The 16758-nt window shown below is 47.6% G+C and overlaps 1 long non-coding RNA gene across 1 annotated transcript; it reads right to left on the reverse strand.

Annotated features, from left to right (window-relative positions):
- Nucleotides 1-6645: 6645 nt before the first annotated feature.
- LOC142931319 (uncharacterized) lies at nucleotides 6646-16362 on the reverse strand. The gene is made up of 2 exons (XR_012947324.1): nucleotides 13278-16362; nucleotides 6646-11745 (listed from the first exon to the last, which is right to left on the reverse strand). It is a non-coding gene; the product is annotated as an uncharacterized LOC142931319 (long non-coding RNA).
- Between the last annotated feature and the right edge of the window lie 396 nt (nucleotides 16363-16758).

Genomic DNA, 16758 nt, shown 5'->3' on the forward strand with positions numbered 1-16758 from the left:
GTCTCTCTCCCCCTCCTCTGTTCCGACCTTGGATGAACTCGTCCGTCTGAACGGGGCCCGTAGCTATCCGTGTTGCTAAAGTTGAAGGTAAAAATCCACCAATTGTTTCACCATATAGCATTGTGATATATAACGACTTATTGTTGGTACCTTAGTTGATTGGAGAATATAGAGTTTATTGATAACATTAAGGTAATTTATATTTTAGTTTTTTATCGGTTCACTATGTAGTATTCATTATACATTGTATTGTATACCCAGTTACTGTGAATAGCTCAGATGTGTAGGCCTTGACTTCAACATAGCCATTTCTGTGACCAGTCACTAGCTAATCACTCAGTTATTTCAATGCTAAATTCGCCTAGTTATTTCAATGCTAAATTCTCCTGTTTGATTTATACTAGGTGCCTCGGTGAATGTGTATGCTCTGACTTTAACAAAGCTATTTCTGTGACCAGTTACAAGCTAATCACTCAGCTATTTCAATGCTAAATTATATGCTAATTCCTTTGTCAAGGGGTGCCTCTGCGGATGTGTATGCTTTAACTTAGCTATTTCAATGCTAAATTCTATGCTAATTCCTTTGTCAACGGGTGCTTCTGCGGATGTGTATGCATTAACTTAGCTATTTCAATGCTAAATTCTATGCTAATTCCTTTGTCAAGGGGTGCCTCTGCGGATGTGTATGCTTTAACTTTAACATTGCCATTTCTGTGACCAGTCACAAGCTAATCACTCGGCCATTGCAATGCTAAATTCTATGCTAATTCCTTTGTCAAGGCGCTTTGTTTCTTCTCACACAGCTTAAAGGTCGTGATCTGAGCGTGGCTTTTTTCACTCCAGCGCTGTCCTCCAGTCTCGTCCCTTCACCTGATGAAGGCCGCTTGTGTTGTGGCCGAAACGTCGTGAGAATATTATTGTGTTATTTTATTTTATCAATTTATTATTTTATTCTCATTCTACGTGACTTTACCGAAAGAACCAAAGAAGAACATAACGTCAATAACACAACAACATAACGTCAATAACATAACGTCAATAACATAACGTCAACAACATAACGTCAATAGCATAACGTCAATAACACAACATAACGTCAATAGCATAACGTCAACAACATGTCAATAGCATAACGTCAATAACAACGTGTTCATTCTGCTTCGCGGTGCACAGCATACAGAAGAAGTGCATCCGACAGCCACGACTCTACTGACGCCACCCCCCCACTCTCACCAACCCGCACTGAGCAGGCGAGGTGAAGTATGGTCAAGTTAATAAACCCCACGGGGTGTGCAGAGGCCCTCGTCCAGCAATGGACGCATGGAGCACAAAGAGGAGGGGGTATGGGAGAGGAGGAGGAGTGGGCGCGACTTGTCCATCACCTGCCCCTTCTGGTAGACGACGTCTCCCCGCGACACGGCCATGGACGATGGCGCGAGCGAGCGAGCCCGCAAAGAGGCCCCCCAGGAGCTTTGAAACCTCGCAGGAGAAGCGCGCGACTGAAGGTGGTGGTGGTGGTGGTGAAGCCAAGCCGGCCGGTTCCCTTACGTAACGAACAGCAGCAGCAAGGAGACACGCTGCTTTAGCTGGGTGTTGTTTATCGGAGCTTATCGAAGGCCGCCTCTCTCGCTGCCTCCGAGTGAAGGGAGCGCGCGCCCCATGTGCGCCCTGAACGCCGCCACCGTAAACCTGCGACTCGCCGCCGGCGGCCATCTTACATGAGGGAAGCGTCGCCCGCTGCTGTGAATGGCAAAGCCGGCGATGGGCGTCATCAACACGTCACCACTTCACCTCCCCCCTCCCCACGAAGAAACGGGACACGGGGATTGGGCCAAAGCGGGAAACTCTTCCCTGTGTAAGATGGCCGACAGGAACGCGTACACCGCGGCAGCGCTACGGACCCCGCCCCCTTCTCCCCGTCTCCCCCCCCCCCCCCGCCATTATCCTCCCCGCTACCGCTATAGGCGCTGCGCGAGACGCCGCGTGATAAAAATGTTTTATAATTAATTAGGGCGCAACCTCGGTCTGTGACGTAACAAACATAATTATTGGGGGCGGTGTCAGTTGACGTCACTGGCAGGTATCGAATTTCTAAGCGCGTCACATCCGGCGAGACGTCACAGATCGTCACAGGCTAAATACACGTGACGCTCGCACGTGACGCTCACACTCCAACTGGCTCCTCGCTGGCAACACGCGTGGTCAAGATGTTGCTGCTGCATGGGGTCAAGGCGTTTGTCATGTTGACCTTGATTCACATTACCGGATTGGTCGATTATAAAGGAGACAGTGCCAACTACCCGACCCCGACTCCATTGTGCACAAAGCCCTACATAGACCCGCTGCCATGCGTTGTGTCACGGCTGATGGGCATTGCGATAGTGATGATGGCTGTGATCCAGATATTCCTGTGGCGTCGTTGGAGCTGTAACCTATCCGACGCCGAGCGTTACAGCGCCATGCTGTGCGAGGACAACGTGAAGCTGCGTCAAAGAACAAGCACGGTGGAAGACGACAACGCCACCCTGAGGGTGAGGGAGGCGGCGACGCGTAAGGACAATGAGGCGTTGCGTCGACAGATGCTGCTTCAGGAGAGGGCGATGGTGCTGCATCCACAGATGCTGCATGAGGAGAGCCGGCTCGTAGAGAAGGAGAATCAACGGCTGCGTCACGAGAACGAGAAGCTGATTCGCGCCGCAGCCGTCAACGTCAGCACCTCCACCAATGTCACCGACGATAACGACGTGACCGCCACCACCACCGCCACCATTTACACGACGCCAACACCGCCGCCACTATTGCCACCACCGAGACGAAAAAACTTACATTTCAATGACTCAGAAACCCCTTTCATAAAACGATTTAATTTTATAAGTTAAAGAAGCCCAAATAAAACGTCACACATAAAGGCCAAAGACAAAGAACCCCTGTATAGCAGTAAGATACTGTTTGGAGAAGGGCTGTTAGTAAGGACGTATGACCTATACGACCGCTCATCACACACACACATGCACACACAAATGGATGCATACTCACGCAAGTGCCTGGCTTCCTAAAGGTTTCCGATCCTGAGGACCCTTTGTAAGTCGAGTGGTTCGTAAGTCGGGATGCAATAATGAACTGTATTTAAATGCACATACCCGTCAGTGTTATAAAATGTGTTATGGTTAAACAAATAAATTCGTTGAAAAATAGTGTTTTTTAAAACATCGGTTTTATTATTAACAATTTCGTTTAACTCACGGTCGACAAGTGCATCAATGTCGCCTGAGACACGTGGCACCTGCTTTTTGTGATCACTGTTACGTTGCATTTATGGCTTTTATTTTGGTGATTTCGAAAACGTTTTATTGGTTTTGGCCATGTTTTCGTTTATTGTAGTATGGAGTTAAGACTGATGGCCTAAATCATAGTTGTCTTGTGGTTGTTATTTGACTTGCATCCCACTGGGATTTTTGCACACAGCGTTGGTGTACGGTGCTATTTCAGGAATATTCTGATGTTTTTTTCCTGGATTTTCTGTTTCCACAGTCACATAGTCACTTTAAGATGTTTTCTTGTTCATGTTTTTGTTGCGGTTGCACCTGATTCAAGAGCCGAATGGCTCACAGGGCTATACCAAATAAATGGAACTATGAACTATGTGTGAGCCGATTCCACAGTTTAGGGACCGTGGCGTTTTTTGCCTACACAATTATATATAAATAATAAGGCGTCCATACAAAATGTAAATTGCCTTAAAGTAGCGAATTAATTGATGCCAATTTTTATACTGGCATGCATTGTCACCGGATCTGAGTGCGTGTGCAAAATGTGGAATTGATTGGACAACGGGAAGTGGACCAAATTTTGATTACAAGATTTGACCACGACAAACAGAGGAATCAAGTTAATTAAAACCGTTGAAAAAGGGACGAATTGTTAAGCTTCTAAATAATTATTGTACATTTGCATGTAACACTCTAAAAATAATTCCTGCATAGTAAATGCAACTTAAAATAAAGTAACATATAAAGAAATAAATCCGTTTTGTTTTCGTTACCTTGAGTCCTGATGCTGGCTTGGTTGTGTAGGCGAATTTAATGGTTAATTAAAAGATAGTGACGCAAGCGAGTGTGGTGAAGGGCACCTTTCAGGAAACTTTTCTTGAAATCTTTCTGGAGAGATTGGTCGGGTTGGCTCTGGCTCTCTTTCAACATTCATGAAAAACCTATCAAGGGAAACTTGGACAGAGGCCATATTATTTTGTTCATATATCTTTAAATACAGTGGAAACTCAACCCATCACTGCCAACTCTAGAGACATTGGTGAATCTATATAAGTTAAAGCTTTCGTGACTGCAGTAATTCATATTATTAGCTCTTTCGGTAAAGTCACGTTGAAGGAAAACAATAAAATATATATAAAACAATAAAAATTCTCACGACGTTTCGACCATAACGCAAACGGTCATCATCAGGTGTGAAAAACCAACGGCAAGAAACATTTGGCGTGTTGCATTTATTTATTTTTAAACGGTGCATTTATTCATTTATTTAATCAATAGTTCACGCTTACGGTGGCTTTCAGACAGCATGCATTAATTTTTCGTCTCCCCCCTCCTCTTTTCAGAACATAGATGGACTCGTCCTTCTAAACAAACTGTCAAATCGCTATCCGTGGCGCTAACGTTTTTTTAAATAAATACAAACACCGTTTGAAAATAAATAAATGCAAACCGCCACTTCTTTCAAATGTTTCTTGCCGTTGGTTTTCACACCTGATGATGACCGTTTGCGTTATGGTCGAAACGTCGTGAGAATTTTTATTGTTTTATATATTTTTTATTGTTTTATTGTTTCCCTTCAACGTGACTTTACCGAAAGAGCTAAGAATATGAATCAGAATCAGAAAGGGTTTTATTCGCCATGAAAGTTCACACCGACACGGAATTCACTTTGGCAGGATGGTGCATACATTCAACATATAGGAATCTAAAATCTTAAATAAGTTTTAAACAAGTCTTACTGTAATAATAAGGGTTAAAAGTCTAACTAACACCAAGGGGCTGAAGTATATAAAATTGAATAAATATCGAATATAAAATAGCTTTAAGATATAATTTAAAAATAAAAAATACAAATAGGTTAACATAGTTAATATCGGCAAGGTGTCATTATGTAGATAAAATGTAGAATCTACATGAGTTAGGATTTTGAACCTCAAAAATAGTCAAGCCAGCTTCAAAATACCGGAAATCTTTTTCTCAGTGACGTCAGCTTAATCTGTAAACTCTTCTGCCTCCAGTTACATGAGATCCTCATTGGTCCTATCTTGTGAATGAACTTTATCGGCCTCAATCTCCTGCTCAATTTGCTTTCCCAATCCAACGATTTTTGTCAATGACTGTGGACATTGTTTCCTCAACCCCCCTGAAATAATTCACATATTGAGAGCAAAGCTTTTTCCAAACACCATTCATGTTTGTCTGCTGCACCTCATTCCAAGGCCCTGGAATGAGGGGACTGCCCGCATACAACAACAGCAGCCACTATAAATTAGCCAGGCAGGTGCTTTCTTTTGGTGGGCAGAGTGATGGCAATGCCACAACTCTTCGTGGCAACCCTGTAGGTTCAGCCACCCGTGCACTTGCTTTGGTCAGGAGGTACAGATACACGAAGTGAGACATATCGACAGAGACACACGGACACGGAGCTGCCATGCGCGGTTCGTCCTCCCTAGGCGCGTTGGGGCGCTGCCCCAACTAGCTGGAGAAGATGAAATTATTTCTCAAATTAAAAAAAAATACTTTTATATGAATCTATTTATTTTGATTTAAAGCTTTCGTGACTGCAGTAATTCATATTCTTAGCTCTTTCGGTAAAGTAACGTTGAAGGGAAACAATAAAATAAATATTGTTTTATATATTTTATTTTTTCCCTTCAACATGACTTTACCGAAAGAGCTAAGAATATAAATCGTCTTGTGTTTAAAAATATGATTGTTTCAACGTGAATTGCTTAATGAAGGTAACATTTTAAATTCGCATTTGAAACCGCTGCATAGCCACAGTGTGATTTGTGCCTCGGGGAGGTCTCGGGGCGGCTGTGAAGGCGTCCGAGTGAGAGGTTTCCCACTTCAGTCGTTGCCATTCGCTTCTGATTTCAGCCACTGCGTTTGACACCCATTCAGGGCGGTGCATAAGACGCACGTGGCTGCAGTGAGACGATGTCACAGCGCTCGGTGGCACTGTGAAAATATTTAATAGAGCAGCAGGTCACGGTTTTTGGCAGTGTCAAAGGGTTGTTGTTGTTGTAGTAGTGTGGACTTGAGAGGGTAATGGGGACAGCATTTGAGTGTTTTGTTATTTTGTGTCGTATTGTTTATAAATGCCCACCGTTGCGAGATAGGACAGTTCAAGAAGTACTTTCACGGGGGTGCCGATAACATGACGAGGTTTTCTTCGTGAGAACGCCGCCGTTACAGGCGTCACTCACGACAGCCCCACCTCGTGGACATGTCACGAGCCGCCTCTAGCAGCTGCACAAACACAAGAACAACCGCCATTCGCCACTAAGTGGCGGTGACGTCAACACGACGCTTGTGCCAGGCCATGTGCACCTTGAGGCACGAACACAGACACACAAACGTGGAGACGCAGCGATTTAATGGATGAACGAGCTTTCTAAATCTCGTTTCAATGGTCACTTTTATTCAATAAACTATGTTCAATGAGTTTAACACGTAGGCTTTCGCGACCCATATTATCCATAATAAAGGTTTTGTTTTGGGTCACGTAAATATCAATGCGTCGTGAAACCTGCACAAGTTGTGCATATTCCCAGTCGTTTTCTCAAGTCGTGCATCCTCCCTCACGCACTTAGCCAGTTCGTTGTAGGCAACTTTTATTTTACACTCGAATTAATCTGGAGCTGTGCCCTCTACCAGAAGAAACTCGACTCCCAGAGACCACTCTCGGTTGATGGTGGTGAAGAAGCCAAGGCTGTCGGTCCCTTACGTAATTAATACTGCAACAACAAGGAGACACGTGAGTTGGTTGTCATTGGTGGTTATTGGCAGTGGAAGGCCGCGTGTCTTGCTGCCTCAGAGAGAAGAGAAAGGCGCTGGAATGCGACGAGAAAAAAACTGCCCTGCAACTTCAAACGATTGTCACCAGCGGCCATCTTACGTGAGGGAAGCGTCGCCCGTTGTGGTGAACGGGAAATCCGGCGATTACGTCTTCAACACGCCCCCCCCTTCACCTCCCCCCGTTTCCCCCCCCCCACCCCCGTTATCCTCCCCGCAGGGGCGCTGCGCGAGACGAGACGCCGCGTGAGGCAAAATAGAGCGCGGCACGGTATGTGACGTCACTAATCCAATTTGGGGGCAGGGTCAGCGCGTCACATCCGGCGATGACGTCGCAATCGTCACAGGCTTAATAAACACGTGGCGCTCACACGCAAGCCTCACACCTGACCTGGCTTCGCGTTGGCAACACTTCGTGGCAAGATGCTGCTCCTGCATGTAGTCATACCGTTTGTCGCGTTGCTCTTGATTCACTTTTCCAGATTGGTTAAATACAAAGGAGGAGGCAGTGTCAACTACCCGACTCCATTGGTCACAAAGCCCAACACAGACCCCTTGCCATGCGTTGTGTCACAGCAGCTCATGGCCGTTGCGATAGTGATGATGGCTGTGATCCAGATATTCCTGTGGCGACGTTGGAGCTGTAACCTATCCAACACCGAGCGTTACAGCGCCATGCTGTGCGAGGAAAACGTGAAGCTGCGTCAAAGAAGAAGCACGGTGGAAGACGACAACGCATTCCTCAGGTTCAGGGAGGCGGAGATGCGTAAAGACAATGAGGTGTTGCGTCTAGAGATACTGCTTCGGGAGAACGCAATGGTGCTGAATCCACAGATGCTGCGTGAAAAGAACTGGCTCGTAAAGAAGGAGAATCAACGGCTGCGTCACGAGAACGAGAAGCTGATTCGTGCCGCAGCCGCCCACGCCGCCACGGCCAACGTCACCGTCTCCGCCAATGCCGCCGACGCTCCCACCGCCGCGAACGCCGACGCCGATGACGCCACCACCGCCGCTATCACGACTAACGAGGAGACCTCCTTTGCTGCCACGGTCAACACCACATCGTCCACCAATGCCTCAGACGCTCCCACCGCCTCGAACGCCGACGCTGATGACGCTACCGCCTCCATCGCCGCCACTGACACCCCCACCGCCAACGTCACCAACAAGACCAAGAAGCTTAAATTTCGATGTCTCAGAAACTTCTTTCGTAAACGCTTCAATTTGACACGTCTAAGAGCCCGAATAAAAACATCACCCACATAAAGGCAAAAGACAAAGGACCTCTGTATAGCCTTAACAGACTGTTTGGATAATGGCTGTTAGCAAGGACGTATGACGTACACGACCACTCCTCACACACACATGGACACACACGCACGTGGCTGACTTACTAATGGGTTCTGTTCCTGAGGACCCTTCGTAAGTCGAATGGTTTGTCAGTCGGGAAGCAATAATGTACTGTATTTAAATGCACATAACTGTCGGTGTCATAAAATGTTATGGTTAAACAAAAAAAGGGAAGCACTGTTAAGCTTATAAATAATTATTGTATATTTGCATGTAACACTCTAAAAAATGTACTGTATGGTAAATACAACTTTAAATAAAGTAACATAAAAAGAAATTCGTTTTGTTTTCGTTACCTTGAGTCCTGATGCTGGCTTGGTTGTGTAGGAGAAATTGTTAATTAAAATAATTTTGAGTTAAAGCTTTGGTGACTGCAGTAATTCATATTCTTAGCTCTTTCGGTAAAGTCACGTTGAAGGGAAACAATAAAGTAATAAAAAATATAAAATAAAATTCTCACGTTTCGACTGCAACACAAACGGCAACATTTGAAAAAAATTTTCTTGCCGTTGGTTTTCACACCTGATGATGACTACTTGTGTTGCAGTCGAAACGTCGTGAGAATTTTATTGTTTTATATTTTATTGTTTTATTGTTTCCCTTCAACGTGACTTTACCAAAAGAACCAAGAATATGAATCACTGCAGTCACGAAAGTTTAAATAAAAATAAAGGTCTTGTTTTGGGTCGCGTAAATATCAATGCGTCGTGAAACCCGCACAAGTTGTGCATATTCCCAGTTGTTTTCTCTGGAGCTGTGCCCTCTACCAGAAGAAACTCGACTCCCAGAGACCACTCTCGGTTGATGGTGGTGAAGAAGCCAAGGCTGTCGATCCCTTACGTAATTAATACTGCAACAACAACGAGACACGTGAGGTGGTTGTCATTGGTGGATATTGGCAGTGGAAGGCCGCGTGTCTTGCTGCCTCAGAGAGAAGAGAAAGGCGCTGGAATGCGACGAGAAAAAAAACTGCCCTGCAACTTCAAACTCGCAAACGACTGTCACCAGCGGCCGTCTTACGTAAGGGAAGCGTCGCCCGTTGTTGTGAACGGGAAAGCCGGCGATGACGTTATCAACACGCGCCCCCCCCCCCTTCACCTCTCCGTCCCCCCGACGCCGTGAGGGGACACAGGGATTGGCAAAAGCGAGAAACTTTTCCCTGTGTAAGATGGCCAACAGCAACGCGTACACCGTGGCATCGCTCCCGACCCCCCTACTGTCCCCCCACCACCCACCGTTATCCTCCCCGCTACCGCTAGGGGCGCTGCACGAAAACCGCGCGAGTTAAAATAAATAAATAAGTAGGGCGCGCCTCGGTCTGTGACATCACAGACCCCATGATTTTGGGGGGTTGGGGTGGTCAGCTGACGTGCCCGGCCGGTGTCGGATTCTAACCGCGTCACATCCGGCGATGACGTCACATTCGTCACAGGCTAAATACACGTGACGCTCACATGCGATGCTCACACTCGAACTTGGCTTCTGTGGCAAGATGTTGCTCCTGCATGGAGTCAAGGCGTTCGTCATATTGACCTTGATTCACATTACCGGATTGGTCGATTATAAAGGAGACAGTGCCAACTACCCGACCCCGACTCCATTGTGCACAAAGCCCTACATAGACCCGCTGCCATGCGTTGTGTCACGGCTGATGGGCATTGCGATAGTGATGATGGCTGTGATCCAGATATTCCTGTGGCGTCATTGGAGCTGTAACCTATCCGACGCCGAGCGTTACAGCGCCATGCTGTGCGAGGACAACGTGAAGCTGCGTCAAAGAACAAGCACGGTGGAAGACGACAACGCCACCCTGAGGGTGAGGGAGGCGGCGACGCGTAAGGACAATGAGGCGTTGCGTCGACAGATGCTGCTTCAGGAGAGGGCGATGGTGCTGCATCCACAGATGCTGCATGAGGAGAGCCGGCTCGTAGAGAAGGAGAATCAACGGCTGCGTCACGAGAACGAGAAGCTGATTCGCGCCGCAGCCGTCAACGTCAGCACATCCACCAATGTCACGGACACTCCCAACGCCGCGAACGCCAACACCAACAATGCCATCACCACGACGCCAACACCGCCGCCACTAATGCCATTGCCAAGACGAAGAAACTTTCATTTTTATGGCTCAGAAACCTCTTTCATTCGACTATTTCATTTTAAAAGTTAGAAATCCCGAATTAAAACATCACACACAAAGGCAAAAGACAAAGAACCCCCGCATAGCCTTCACAGACTATTTGGACAAGGGCTCTTAGCAAGGACGTATAACCTACACGACCGCTCCTCACACAAAGACTGTAGGGGCAAGTGCTGTTAGCGAGCACCTATGAAGGCCGGAACGGTACACGAGTGGGTGGGTGGCCAGCACCACGCCCGACTGCCTTTGTCTCCCCAGTGGCGATGTTTACACCGCACCAGGTACTCATTTGAGGCTGAGTCGACCTAGGGGAGGCCCGGGACCGGTTCAGATAATCGTCACTGTTGGCCGCGAGCGGGAATTGAACCCGCGTCGCCAGGATCATAGCGCAGCGCGCTAACAGCTACACTATCGCTCACACACACATGGACACACACATGGACACACACATGGACACACACACAAGTGGCTGACTTACTAATGGGTTCTGTTCCTGAAGACCCTTCATAAGTAGAATGGTTCTTAAGTCGGGACGAGATAATTTACTGTATTTAAATGCACATACCTGTAAGTGTTATAAAATGTGTTATGGTTAAACAAAAAAGGGAAGCATTGTTAGGCATAAAAATAACAATAATTGTACATTTGCCTGTAACACTGTAAAAAATATACTGTATGGGGAATACAACTCAAAATAAAGTTACGTGAAAATAAATTAATCCGATTTGTTTTCGTTACCTTGAGTCTAGTCACGTGGTAACACTGTGGTGGTATTGTGAGTAATGTATCACGTGGTAACACTGTGGGGGTATTGTGAGTAATGTATCATGTGGTAACACTGAGAGCCGCTTTAGGGGGTATTTGGCCTACTCTTTCACACGCTTTCCCCCAAGATGTGCGACCTGCCGATCGATTAACCGCTCTAGTCGGCATGTAACAATCGCTTTTAATTCCTCGCCTAACAACAGTCGCTCATTCGTATGACACACACGGCAACGCTCAAGTGTCCCACCAGGCGAATGTGCTCACGTAAGGTGGAAAGCCAGGGAAGGGGGGAGGATGGGACAAGGGTGGCGACGGGTAGGCCCACGGTGGGACGCTCTGCTTCTGCTTGTGACCCTTCTTCCGTTCTCCGTGCCCACCCTTGGGTCTGCCTGGCATCTCGTAGTCGTCGGCGGAGGGGGCACTCTCCTGCGGCGTCGGCGCACACACGGGAACGCACATCGGAGAGACGCTTTCGCGCGATTCTGCATTCCTTAAATGACTACGGCTTGACCTCGTATAACGGACCGTGCTCATAACGACAGCCCGTTTATTACGAGCATAGCTGCAGTGGCGTTAATTCTCGTGTCGATTCGCATACTTCCACACAGCGTCCGGGTTACCTTAGCCACCCTACATATATAACGATCATGCTCGCTGCCAAACATCCAATCATTGATGGGTTTTTCTTTTGTATTCTATGAATAATGTACACATGTACCTGCCTGTACTCATGTTTTAATTTAGTATTTGTTTAGGATGCCTGTTCAAATAAACCATTAGATATACACAGGGACACATTGACGCTGTCACGTGTTTCCTCAAGGTCCAGTTTAAGTTTTCATTCCAGGTTCGCTAGTGGTTCGTTCTAAAGAGGTAATATCTGTATTTACATAACATTCAATATGGGCCTTGAAACGACGCACTGCATTGTTGGCACAGCATGTACTTCCACAATGACAGAGATCCCCCGCATAGCCTTTAACAGACTGTTGGGGCAAATGCTGTTTGAGAGCATCTATTAATGCCGGCACAGCACGCGATGGAGATGGTTGGCCAGCACAATGGTTGGCTGCCCTTGTTTCCTCAAATGTGGATATTTACACAGCACCAGGTGACTATTTAAGGCTGAGACAACCTAGGGGAGGCACAGGAAAAGATTAAATATTAGCCACTGTTATTGGTCGAACTCAATTCGTCGGGTTCGGGGCGTAGTGCACTCAACCGCACCACCACTGTACTTCCATTGGCACACATAAAAGACAAAGATCTTCTAGAATTCTAAACCATGTGGCAGACGAGTTTGTCATCTGACTTAAAAATCGATCAAAATTGCCTTCAAGAAACGGGTTTTCTTCATGTTTTTACTTCTCTTCAAATGCAACGCATTTGGTTCAACGACGCTCCACAGCTTTAATTCCCCACGCAGAAAAAAATCTTCGTCTTGCCAATCAACCTACTCGTATTGTTACGCTCCAACAGAAGGGCACCTCCTCACCTCCACCCTCGGTAACACGGCTGAATAAAACATCGGGCTGGGTCCACGTCCTGGCGAGAGCCACGTAGCTGCCAACGTTTAGGGGTTAGGCTGCTTTTCTTCACAAATGTATCAAAAACTTCCTTTCCACCGCAATGAATGATTTATGCTATAATTTACAGCCCTTTATGAAACCCTCTTGACAGATGAAGGTCTCACCATGCCGTATTGGGTCATGGGGGGGAGTTGTTTGACCATACATCGCCATTTTGGTTTGTGCAAGATGGTCAATGTGGTCCCAGGACTGGTCTTGAAAAGTTACAAGTTTAAGCCTTGGGGGAGAGGGGGGGGCGTCGGGTTTTTGCACCACTGGCTCAGAGCAAATGAACATTTGCCCCATTGCATGTTTTGAGCAGGAAAGGCAGCTCAACTCTCAACGAATCGATTCATCCGAATCCATCACAGCCCCGCCGCCCCGGCTCACCTTGCCAGCCCGGGACGCCGGGTCGGCGTCGCAGCTCGCGGCCGCGTCCCTCTCCCCGCCGGCGCCGGCGGCAGACTCCGCCGCTGGCGGCAGATGATCGGAGAGCTTCAGCTCATCCTCGTTGCCGTAGCCCGTGAAGACCACGACGCACGTGCCGGCGCTGGCTTCCACCGACTTGATTGTGGCGTCGTAGACCACGCCATCCTCGGACCAGGCAGCCTGGCACAGGTCGCCCGGCCTCCAATGGCACGCGAGAGGTTGGCACAGAGACGGGCAACGATTGACCCCGTCTAGCCGACGCGTGCCACTGGAGCAAGCGCTGTTGGCACACCTACGAAGGACGGCAAGGCGCAACAAGGCGGCGATGCGGCCAGCACCATGCCTGGCTGCCTCAAGTCTCCACAAAGTAAACCGCTGTAGTCTGCGCTCCACCAACGGAAGAAAAGCAAAACTACATTAACTCTCTCCTGAAGAGCTCCCGTGGCTGGAAGACCTCGACATCAGCATTTAGCTGAGGAAAATTGCCATCCGCAGGACTGTGTATGCTTACGTACGATTTGTGTTCCTTGTTCTCAGTGTCGTTGCAGCGGGGAACACTCAAAGGGACCGTTTGGCTAACCATCAAACTTTTGGCTCGATTTTTCACTGTGCACTTTCAGATGCGCTTCTGCGGCCATCTGGAACGCTCTTCCTTTCCGATATTAGGAAGCCACTGGAGCTACGCACTTTTACATCTAGACTGAAAACTAATTTCTTTAGAAGTGCTTTTTGTGTTCAGTTTCTTGTACTTCCCCCGCACCTCTGACTAGCGCGGTTGGCTATGTACGGTGCGAAACGTCGTGAGAATTTTAGTGTTTTATTTTTATTATTTCCCTTCTACGTGACTTTACCGAAAGAACCAAGAATATGGTGCGAAAGCAGTTCAACATACATACATGAGAATCTTTATTTAGACTGGAGGAATTCGATGAGCTATGAAGCTCATTTTCACAGATGGTCCAGAATGGGGAGCTCAGCAAGGTACAACAGCAAAAAATACAAAGGAAATGATAGGAGTGAAAAATAAAGAAAATGGTTAGCAAGTCACTAAATATAAAAAAAGGAATTTATTAATTACGGGAGTCCGATTTATCAAGCTTGGGCAAGGCAGCAAAAAACAACAAAACAATCCCAGACCACACCGAGATAACACCACACAGTAGTAGTATCTCAATAAAATGGCACATTAACACTGAGCTCGCATCTGGCTACAGCTCCAAATGGCTCACACGGTGGAGCCTAAACAGACTGAGAGTGGATTTCGGCAGAAGCAACTCTCTCACGAAATCATGGGGGGTTTCTAATGTTGTATATGCCCCCCTTTCCATCTTAATATTAACAAGTAATTTTTCAATACATATAGATACATATTTCTATTGTTTCTTTTAATTTTAATAATGAATAAAAACACCAAACCAGGCCTCAGCATGGCATGTGGAGGTCATATTTACCTTGACCCACTAACACGATTTTGACGTTCAGAGCCCTCCCAGGGTCAGAGGGAGCAGATAGAGAGCAGAGCGCAGCGGATTGCAAGGGGCTGACGTAAACACAAAGCCAGGGTCACTGGGAGGTTGCGATAGCCTAGGTCTAGTTAAGTCAAAAAAGCTAATTGGTTCTGCATTACTATCAAAGTAACTTAAAGTCGGAATTTAACGACAGGGTAGGCTAAAGTTATTGATCTTCACACCCACTTCAATTGAACCCTGCCACAAGCTACGTCAATGTAACCATCACCCGTCTATTAATTTAATATGAAATGTATTTCCATATTTTTATAATTTCTATACGACTTGACCCGAAACGTATAACAATCAGGTTTTCCTAAGTCAACATAAATGCTCTAGCCTCCACCCATACGCAAATAATAAGCAGGGTTAAAGAGTAGAGAGGAAAAGAAATGCAAGCGCACAGCAAAACTGCAACGTAAGCAAAAGGCGATGTTAAACCCAGGGTCGGAGAGAAAGGGAAATCCCGGCCGTCTTTGTATCCCTGCAGCGCGGGGTAGGAGTGTGTATACGCTTGGGGAAACACGAGTCAAACACCACAACGAGAAGCTGACTCAGACCTTGGATTGATACAGAATCATAACTGTGGAACTCTGATGAAATGAAATGTTAACTTAAAACTGTTTAACCATTTCTTTGTGCGTCGGTGAAAGTCGGAGGGAATATCGCCCCTCCCTCCAGGTTGTGCACCCAGACAGAGAGGCGCCTTCGAGACAATTTATAACATTTGATTGTTTTACTTGTGGGTTTTATGGTAGGAGTATGAAAACGGAATATACCGTGGGTGATGCACAAGGACACACACTGACACACGTACGGACACACACGGACACAGATACATACGGACAAATCATGACACAGCAAAAATCGAAAGAAACCCCGCCTTGTGGGCAGGATCCAAGTGAAGGGATTTTTGGGCATAAAAAGAGGATCCTGAGCATTGAAACCTCAGTTCGACCGGGGCGGGGGATCGGCTCACCAGGGTTCGACCGGGGGGTCAACTCTCGGGAGACAGTTCGACTCGGAGGAGCAACTCGGAAGAGTTCGACAGGAGTGGGTTGGCTCACCAGAGTTCGACCGGGGGGGGGTCGGCTCACCAGAGTTCGACCGGGGGGTCGACTCTCGGGAGACAGTTCGACTCGGAGGAGCAACTCGGAACAGTTCGACCGGAGGGGGTCGGCTCACCAGAGTTCGACCAGTGGGTCGACTCTCGGGAGACAGTTTGACTCGGAGGTCGGAACTCGGGGAGTTCGACCAGGGGGGTCGGAACTCGGGGCGGTTCGACACGGGAGAGAGTTCGACCAGTGGGTCAGCTCAGGAGCAGTCCAATCGGGAACGAGAGCAACAGGTCGCCAGCCGGCGAGCTGCAGAGCAGGGGGCGGCGAGCAGAAGCCAAAGTGGCCCCGTCGCTACCCACTGACGTTGGCAAGACTCGCAGGGTAGTGAGGCGTCACCTAGTGTGATTTCCAAGAGCTGAAAGACAGAGTATTGCTGAAAGATTATTCTACATTGAGTCCAGCTGCAGAGCGACCGACGCACCAAGCAAGAGCTTCTGCAAACCAGAGCAAGAGCACGTGCGACTTGAGTCATCCAGCAGTGGAGAAAAACCTGCTTTCAGCAAACCAGCAACGAGCACGTTCGAGTTCTCCACCCAGAGAGAGGGAGCGTGCCGATGCAGCTCATCCAACAGCGGAGAGAAACTGCTGTCAGCGAACCAGCACGAGCGTGATCGCGCAGCTCATCCAGCAGTGGAGAGAGGTGTCCACTGAGCAGAACTGAGAGCGATCAAGCAACTCTCCCCCGTGGACAGAGGCTGGCTGCTGCGTGGAGGAGGGCGGCGATACGTATGATGCACTCCCACACACCTCACCGCTCTAAAGGGAGCGAGGCTACTTCTCCTACAAGCGATGCCAACTTCAGCGTATGGCAACAAA

Source organism: Petromyzon marinus, chromosome 52, assembly GCF_048934315.1.
Source record: "Petromyzon marinus isolate PM22_M1 ecotype Great Lakes invasive population chromosome 52, UKy_Petmar_22M1.pri1.0, whole genome shotgun sequence".
Classification (NCBI taxonomy): domain Eukaryota; kingdom Metazoa; phylum Chordata; class Hyperoartia; order Petromyzontiformes; family Petromyzontidae; genus Petromyzon; species Petromyzon marinus.